Below are 8390 nucleotides of genomic sequence, written 5' to 3'. Positions count from 1 at the left end.
TCAACAGGTGACTGGATAAACAGATGATGGTATTCCCATACAACAGAAAACTGTTCAGCAATAAGAAGGAATAAACTATTGATAGATTCAACAACATGAATGACATTCAAAATGATTGTGCTGATTAAGGAAACTATACAAAAAAGAATACATATTGAATAATTCTTCATTGGTATAAAATTCTAGAAAATGAAAATTAATCTGTAGTGATAGCACACTAATGGTTGCTAGGGAATAGGGAGGGAGGTGGGGAGGAGAGAGAAGAGGGAATTACAAAGAGGTGTGAGGAAGGTTTTGCAAGTGATAAACATGTTCATTTTTTTTTTTTTTAATTTTATTTATTTATTTATTTATGGCTGTGTTGGGTCTTCGTTTCTGTGCGAGGGCTTCCTCCAGTTTTGGCACGCGGGGACCACTCTTCATCGCAGTGCGCGGGCCTCTCACCATCGCGGCCTCTCTTGTTGCGGAGCACAGGCTCCAGACGCGCAGGCTCAGGAATTGTGGCTCACGGGCCCAGCTGCTCCGTGGCATGTGGGATCCTCCCAGACCAGGGCTCGAACCCGTGTCCCCTGCATTGGCAGGCGGACTCCCAACCACTGCGCCACCAGGGAAGCCCCATGTTCATTATTTTGATTGTAGAGATAGTTTCGTGAGTGTATACATATGTGAAAACTTATCAGATTGTATACTTTAAAGGTATGCAGTTTATCATATGACAATCATACCTAAATAAAATTAGGAAAAATAGAGAAAACAAAAAAATGAAAGCAAAACAGATACATTTTTGGATAAAAGAAAACTAAGAGAATTTGTTGCCAGCAGACTTGCCCTGTAAGGAATGCGACGGGTTATTCTCCAAGCTGAAGAGAAACAATACCAGATTGAAACTCAAATCTTCAGAATGGAATAAACTAGAAATGATAAATATCTAGGTAAATATAAAAGGCCTACCTTTCTCCTGATTTCTTTAAAATTTATGACTTTTTAAAGCAAAAATTGTCACATTGTCTTATAGGGTCCGTAGCATATGTGGAGTGAATGCGTATAACAATCATAGCTTAAAGGACAGGTGTGGAAGGTGAATGGGCCAATTGAGTTGCAAGGCTTCTATGTTGTACAGAAAGCCAATATCAGTTCTAAGTATTGATAGATTGTGAAAAGTTAAGGATGTATATTGTAAACCTTAGAGCAAACACTAAACACATAAGGCAAAGAGATATAGCTAAAAGGCCATTAGATGAAATGGAATTCTAAAGAATGTCTAAACAATCCAAAAGAAGAAGAGGAACAAAAAGCAGAAGGGACAAAGAAAACACATAGTAAAATGGTAGACCTAAATCCAACTATTTCAATAATTACGATAAATGTTAATGGGGGACTTCCCTGGCGGTCCAGTGGTTAGGCCTCTGCGCTTCCACTGCAGGGGGTGCGGGTTCGATCCCTGGTGGGGAACTAAGATCCCACAAGCCGAGTGGCGCGACCAAAGAAAAACAATTAACTGATTATAACGGACTTGGCAAATACTGTTTGGTGGAATTATCATTTCCTTATAACAATTACTTAATATGTACTTTACTCCGGTCATTCCATTGTTTCTTTCTGAGCAGGTTCATCAATGTTTAATGTAAGCATTATCCCATTTACTAATATTACCCTACTTAATGATATATCGTTACCAATCAGCATGTTGAAATCATAGTTTTAGAACCAAATATCCTTGAATTATTCTTTTATTTTAAACTATTTTTTTTAAAATTAATTAATTTATTATTTTTGGCTGTGTTGGGTCTTCATTTCTGTGCGAGGGCTTTCTCTAGTTGCGGCAAGCGGGGGCCACTCTTCATCGCGGTGCGTGGGCCTCTCACTATCGCGGCCTCTCTTGTTGTGGAGCACAAGCTCCAGACGCGCAGGCTCAGTAGTTGTGGCTCACGGGCCCAGTTGCTCCGCGGCATGTGGGATCTTCCCAGACCAGGGCTCGAACCCGTGTCCCCTGCATTGGCAGGCGGATTCTCAACCACTGCGCCACCAGGGAAGCCCTCAGTGAATTATTCTTGCCTCTGACATTTACTGTGTGTCCTTAGGCAAGTTTCTTAGCTTTATTTATTGAGCTTCAGTTCCTTCACCTGAAACAGGAGTATAATACTTAATGGATTAAATAAAATAACGTAACGTGAAATGCTTAGCACAGAGCCTGGCACACAGTGAAAGTCCAGTAGATGGTAGTCATCACCACCATCATCATCATCATTAACGATGACAAAGGTTAATTCATGTGTCTTCTTAAAAATATCATATAACGACTAACTGATGAGAAAAGACTTTTTAAAGTTTTACATTTCTGTTGGTACTAACCACAAATTCATAATTATCATTATATTTTAAGGAAATAAATGGGAAAAAAAAATCTGCAACAACCCAAAGGAAGCAAAAAATGCTCCCCTAAATAAGTCTCTAAATAAACAACAAAGACAAAAAAGTAGCATCTTCTACAAAATTAAGTTGGTCTCTAGTAAAGTCTTCCTATGTTCGAAAACATTTACTCTGATACTAAACTTTAACAATAAACGAAGCAAATGAAAGCCAGATGGCAGAAGGAACCTATTATTAGATTCTTAACCTGAAGCAAAATTTGCCTAGAGAAACCCTCTTCAGATGTGGGCACATCCGTTATGTGACAGGAAGGTGGGAGAACATAAAAAATTGCCGCTATAAGAATGGAAACTGGGGGACTTCCCTGGTGGCACAGTGGTTAAGAATCCGCCTGCTAATGCAGGGGTCACGGGTTTGAGCCCTGTTCCAGGAAGATCCCACATGCCGCGGAGCAACTAAGCCCGTGTGCCACAACTACAGAGCCTGCGCTCTAGAGCCCACGTGCCGCAACTACTGAGCCCACGCGCCACAACTACTGAAACCCGCGCACCTAGAGCCTATGCTCTGCAACAAGAGAAGCCACCACAATGAGAAGCCCACGTGCCGTAACGAAGAGTAGCCCCCACTCGCCACAGCTAGAGAAAGCCCGCGTGCAGCAACAGAGACCCAACACAACCAAAAATAAATAAATAAAACTAAAAAAAAAAAAAGAATGGAAACTGGGACCCTTCACTGTCAGAATGCTCAATTAGAATTAGAAGACAGGATTCTATGAAAACTAGGGAAAAAATGCATTTTGTTTTGATTAACTGTCGTAAAATGAAATAATCGGTGCAGGAACGTTTTGCTCACATAAGCTTTCTGTGGCACAAATGGCCATAGGAGTTGGTAAGATGAGCAAAGCACAGGACTGGAATGTGGCCGGCTCCACCTCATCCCTTTAGTCTCATTTCATATGCTGTGTTCTCAGAGGAATCCTCTCTCTCACCGTGCTTTTCCGTTATAGCTCCTTCTTTCTTTCCTTCTTAATGCTTATCACAACATGTAATTATCTTATTCACTTGGCTACTATGTCAGCATTGTCTCGTCTCCTGGAATGTATGATCCATGAGAGCAGAGACCTTATCTGACTTTCTTTTTCTTAGTAGGGTATCTGGTGCCTGGCACATAGGAGATGGTCAATAAACATTTGTTGAATGAGTGAGTGAATTAATGTGATAGAGAGGGAATCTGGCACTGCAATCTGCTTTTCCTCAAATGGATTTCTTCTACTGACACATGTACACTAACTATCTTCAGTTTGAGAATCAATCATAAAAACCTTCCTTTGGTGTTAAAAATCATTCCAAAATTCATGTGTTTTCCAGTAGCCCTCCTAATGTGCCCTGGTCTTTTCCTTTTTTGAGTTTGGACTTGCACTGTTTTCTTGTTTGATTTTTTTTAGGTTTGCCTAGGAGTAAAGGGTTCACCCATGCCCTGGTGGGGACAGGGGACATCCCTGGACATATTTGCCTGATGTCTGCTTAACAAGTAAAGAATGACATTTTCACGTGGCCTAAAAAGAGGCTTTGATCATACCCATAACTGGGATTGGCTTAGATATGAATAGGTACTGGTGAGGGCTGAGGGGGCTTGTTGAGAACAAAGACCCATCCCTGTTTCTTCTACCCACCCATGAATCCTCCTCTCATTCAGTAACTATAGCATGTACTGAGCTCACACCTATACTGGAACTGTTCTAAGTGTTTTATGCACATTAATTAATTTAACCCTTACACTTACCCTAAGGGTTGGTACCGTGATTATCCTCAATTTACAAGTGAGCAAACAGATAAAAAACCACTTTTTAAGCATTTCTGCTCAGTGGTCTTTGGGAAGGAGCTGACCGACAACCTTTTATAGAGTCAAATAGATAATGTTGTTTAAAAAAAAATGATGATAATTTTCCAAATTGATTCTGACACATATATCAGTAATACTGATGGACCCGTATTTAAGCAAAGTTACATATAGTGTCCTCGAATTAGTGGAAGTGTTGCCCTGTTAGGATGAAGTCAGTGCTAAACAGGAGACACGAGCAATATGCTGGGGTTGCAAGGAGGAGACTGGGGAGAGGGAGGATCGTGGCCTTGGGCCGGAGAGACTTGGGGCTGACCAGGTCCCTTCTCCTCATGAGCTCTGTGATCCTGAGTGAGGGGCATAAGCGTCAGTTTGTACCTGTGTGAGGTGAGAGTGACAAAGCCTCTAGAGGCCCTTCCTGAATGCCCAGGCTGGACTGAGTGTCCGCCTCTGGGCCTCACCATCCCCTTCAGCAATGTTTTGCATATCATTTGCCACACTTTGCAATGTTTTGCATATCATTTGCCACACCCAAAGTACACTCGATATGGCCCTCCTGCTCCTAGATTGCAAATTCCTTCCGAGCAACAATGTCTGGAGATGTTCCCAGCCCCCGTCAGGGCCTGGGTGAACCCCTCGTTTCTAGTTAAATCTGACTGCCTTAGAGCTCAGCTCAGTCACCTCCTCAGGGAAGCCTGCCCTGACTCCCTCCCCACCCATTCAATTGCTCCCTCTTCCCCCAAATCTAGGACAGTTTCCTTTACATACAATTTTCTATACAAAACTTTCTGTATTGTCTTCCTTTGGGGGCACTTGTCTTAGTTTGTAAGGCAAACTCAGCCCACCCCCTCCAAGCCCTATAATAGGCCCCATAGACCCACAGGCCTCGAGAAAGCAAGGAGGGACCAGGCATATATGGTTCACCTTTGGATTCTCTGTGCCTGAGGAGTCCTCACAGAGAATATAGGTCTTGAAGGATGTAAAGGATTTCTACTGTCATTCAAGGCTGAGAAAACAATAATTCAAGGCATGTAAGTCCATGATTTATTTGTTTAAGGAAAGCTGAGTAGTCCTAGAATTGAGTGGTTCTGGAACAGTGGTTCGCAACCAGGGGCTGGGTAGCAATGTCTGGAGACATTTTTTATTGTCATGACCTGGGGATGTTACTGGAATGGAGTGGGTAGGGGAGAGGCTGAGGGTGCTGTTCCCATCTTGCAGTGCTTGCTCAGGACAGCTCCCAGAACAAAGGATTATCCAGCCCAACATGTCAGTAGTGCTGAGGTGGAGAAATGCTGTTTTCAAATCAACAAAGCTGGGAATTCCCTGGTGGTCCAGTGGTTAGGACTTGGAGCTTTCACTGTGGTGGCCCGGGGTTCAATCCCTGGTAGGGGAACTAAGATTCCCGCAAGCCGAGTGGCATGGCCAAAACATAAAAATAAAAATGAAATAAAATAAACAAAGCTGGATACACAGTTTGAGGCTTTATCATGGAAGGCCCCGAGTCCATCTTTACAAGCTCCAACACTGATTAGGACACACTTGTGCTAATAAATACTTGTGGAATGGATTTGAGACTTGAAAAACCAGTTAAATGTTAAACTTGGGGCAAATGTTTGAGGAGACAGTTTACTACATACAGAAGAAAGAGGAAATACCTTTCCTCTTCAGGCAGGCAGACATAAGTTCAGTTCTCTCTAGATATTTGCCATCTTTAAAAGGACTTTCCTCTGAAAAGAACCACTTTCTATTTCCACAGAGGAATGGACATGTTTGAAACTTAATTCAGCAGTTTAAATTACAATTAATTCTTTTAGTTACATTTTATTGGCAGTTTAATGCTTTGGGATAACTGAGTGCAATCTAGTTAAATTTCAGAAATGGATAATAGAAACAAAAAAGTCCTTGGAAAGTTGGAAACTTGTGTCCACACAAAAACCTGCCCATGGATAAATAAACTGTGGTACATCCAGACGATGGAATGTTATTCAGTGCTAAAAAGAAATGAGCTATCAAGTCCTGAAAAAGACAAGGGGGAATCTTAAATGCATATTACTAAGTGAAAGAAGGCAATCTGAAAAGGCTACATACTGTATGATTCCAACTATATGACATTCTGGAAAAGGCAAAATTATGGAGACAGTAAAAATACCAGTGGTTGTCATGGGTTGGGGTGAGGGAGGAAATGAATAGGCAGAGCACAGAGGATTTTTAAGGCAGAGAAACTACTCTTTATGATACCATAGTGATGGATACGTGTCATTATACTGCTGACTTAAAAAAAAAAAAAGCACAACTTGAGAGCTGTGAGTTAAGTTTTATTTGGGGCAAAATGAGGACTATAGCCCGGGAGACAGCATCTCAGATAGAGTTGAGAAACTGCTCCAAAGAGGTAGGGACGGGCTTCCCTGGTGGCGCAGTGGTTGAGAGTCTGCCTGCTAATGCAGGGGACACGGGTTCGAGCCCTGGTCTGGGAGGATCCCACATGCCACAGAGCAACTAGGCCCGTGAGTCACAACTACTGAGCCTGCGCATCTGGAGCCTGTGCTCCACCACAAGAGAGGCCACGATGGTGAGATGCCCGCACACCGCGATGAGGAGTGTCCCCGCTTGCCGTAGCTAGAGGAAGCCCTCGCACAGAAATGAAGACCCAACACAGCCAAAAAAAAAAAAATAATAATAATAATAATTTAAAGAAAAAAGAGGTAGGGAGGAAGGTTATTATATATGTGATTTTGGTGAAGGGGGAGTACATGCAATCAAGCACATATATATTTTTTAAATTTACTTAACTTATTTTTGGCTACGTTGGGTCTTCGTTGCTGCACGTGGGCCTTCTCTAGTTGCAGCGAGCGGGGGCTACTCTTTGTTGCACTGAGCGGACTTCTCATTGCAGTGGCTTCTGTTGTTGTGGAGCATGGGCTCTAGGTGTGCGGGCTTCAGTAGTTGTGGCACGCAGGCTCAATAGTTGTGGCTCTCTGTCTCTAGAGCACAGGCTCAGTAGTTGTGGTGCACAGGCTTCGTTGCTCCATGGCATGTGGGATCTTCCCAGACCAGGGCTCGAACCCGTGTCCCCTGCACTGGCAGGCGGATTCTTAACCACTGCACCACCAGGGAAGCCCAAGCACATATTTTTTGCAGAAGGTTACTACTAGTCACAAGGAGCAGATGTCACCATGAAGGATTTTAATGCCATTCTAGATATGAGGAGATATAAGAATTGGACTCATAAAATCTTCTCCTGAAAATATCTAACTATCTGAAGACCTGTTCTGCCAGTTTTCTCCAGAGCACAGAGGGCCTCATTTCTGCTCTCCACCCTGAATTCCTTTTTTAGGGGTTTTAAAAGTCAGCAGCTGTTGAGAGGCCCGCGCACCATGATGAAGAGTGGCCCCCGCTTGCCACAACTAGAGAAAGCCCTCGCACAAAAACGAAGACCCAACACAGCCATAAATAAATAAATAAATAAATAAAATTAAAAAACAAAAAACAAAAAAACAAAAAACCACAGTGAGATATCCCTTCACACTTAAAAAAACAAAAAAGCAGCTGCAGCAGCTGATGGGTTAATCCTTATAGAGGTAGATGGCAAGTGCCAGTGGCAAGTGCCAATTTGTAGTTGACAGGGCCCCCTCATGGTCATAAATTCAACCATGCTTTGGGAGGCATTTCATGACCATTTTTTCCCACGGTGCTAGGAAGGCTCATTTCCAGGTCCGGCGAAGATTTCACTGATAGGCCACTCAATGAGCTATTACTGGACTAGGACTTATTAACAGTAACCAAAACTCTCTGGACCACCTGTCTTACTAGTCTGTTATAGTCCAGGAAAAAATTCCCTCTTATTGCATCTTCCCATATCTAGAGTTACACTATTACAATCATTGAGCTCATACAGAACTAAATATTTGGTCAACTGCTTCAAGTCGCCTAGACATCATTATTTTTGTTGGAGGTTCAGTCACACATTTGGTAGTACAAGAAACAATAATCTTGTAAAACCTAGAATGTATAACACCCTGAGTGAACCCTAATGTAAGCTAGGCCGAGCCTCGGCTTGCAGGATCTTAGTTTCCCGACCGGGGATGGAGCCCCGGCCCCTGGCAGTGAAAGTACCAAGACCTATCCACTGGACCGCCAGGGAATTCCCAGTGCAGTGTCTTTTTGAAGGCAATTTGACAGGC

The sequence above is a fragment of the Balaenoptera ricei genome, chromosome 12 (assembly GCF_028023285.1).
Source record: "Balaenoptera ricei isolate mBalRic1 chromosome 12, mBalRic1.hap2, whole genome shotgun sequence".
Lineage (NCBI taxonomy): Eukaryota > Metazoa > Chordata > Mammalia > Artiodactyla > Balaenopteridae > Balaenoptera > Balaenoptera ricei.
This window is presented reverse-complemented; position numbering follows the sequence as displayed.